Here is a 1,150-nt window from a genome sequence, read left to right as displayed (position 1 = left end):
TCTTTGCAGTTATCCCTTTGAATTCTTTAGTATATGAGCTCCAATTGTGTAAAGAGATTTCTGGATACTCAATGAGGAGCTCCTCACTCTTGAACTTTTGGATGTCTACAGCTGGCTGCCCTGACAGAAAATGTATTGACATTCATTTTACTTACAGGATTTCTCTCCTGTGTGATTTCTATGTTGCAAAACAAAAGTATGACTTCTGAAAGGCTTCCCTCCTGTTTTACAATTTGCATGACTTCTGCCATTTATATTATCTAGGATTTAGAAAAGTCTACAATATGACAAAATTTTCTCCCAAATAAATGCACAGAATTTCTCTGTATGTATTTGCTGATACACAGAGAGAGCAAAGATTGTAGCTGAAAATTTCCCTATATTGAGGCCATTCATAAGGTGTACCTCTTGTGTGAATTATCTGATTGTTCTGAAGGATGAATTCAGTCAAGAGAATTTCTCAACTCATCTTGCTTCTCAGCCTTCCTCTTCTTTGTGTGTGTCTTCTGATGTGCAGCGAGTTGTGACTTCTTCTAGATAAAGGTTTCTCCACACTCTTAGCACTATAGGGCTTCTCCCCTGTGTGTTTTCTCTGATGTATAATAAAATGTGACTTCTGAGAAAAGGACTTCCCACATTCCTTGCATGCATAGGGCTTCTCTCCTGTGAGTCCTTTGATGTAATCTGAGGACCGAATTCACAGAGAAAGATTTGCCACATTCTGTGCATTCATAGGGCTTCTCCCCTGTGTGTTTTCTCTGATGTTTAGTGAAGTCTGATTTATAGTAAAAGGTTTTCCCACATTTATCACATTCAAAGGGTTTCTCCCCTGTGTGAGTTCGCTGATGTACTGTGAGGGCTGACTTCTGGTAGAAGCATTTCCTACATTCCTTACATTCATAGGGTTTCTCTCCTGTGTGAGTTCTCTGATGAGTTTTGAGGTGTGAATTCCTAGAGAAGAATTTCCCACATTCCTTACATTTATAGGGTTTCTCCCCTGTGTGTGTTCTCTGATGTACTGTGAGGTGTGACTTCTGGGAAAAGGCTTTCCCACACTCCTTACACTCATAGGGTTTCTCCCCTGTGTGTGTCTTCTGATGTACCATGAGGTATGCCTTCACATAGAAGAACTTCCCACATTCAGTACATT

General features: G+C 40.1%; 1 pseudogene; it reads right to left on the bottom strand.

Annotated features, from left to right (window-relative positions):
• Nucleotides 1-443: 443 nt before the first annotated feature.
• Nucleotides 444-1,150, bottom strand: part of LOC108522682 (zinc finger protein 25-like) — a 5,652-nt pseudogene continuing 4,945 nt past the window's right edge.

Source organism: Rhinopithecus bieti, unplaced genomic scaffold (assembly GCF_001698545.2).
Source record: "Rhinopithecus bieti isolate Rb0 unplaced genomic scaffold, ASM169854v2 scaffold_68538, whole genome shotgun sequence".
Lineage (NCBI taxonomy): Eukaryota > Metazoa > Chordata > Mammalia > Primates > Cercopithecidae > Rhinopithecus > Rhinopithecus bieti.
Note: the sequence above shows the minus strand (reverse complement) of the source record. Positions and strands in the feature narration are given on the sequence as shown.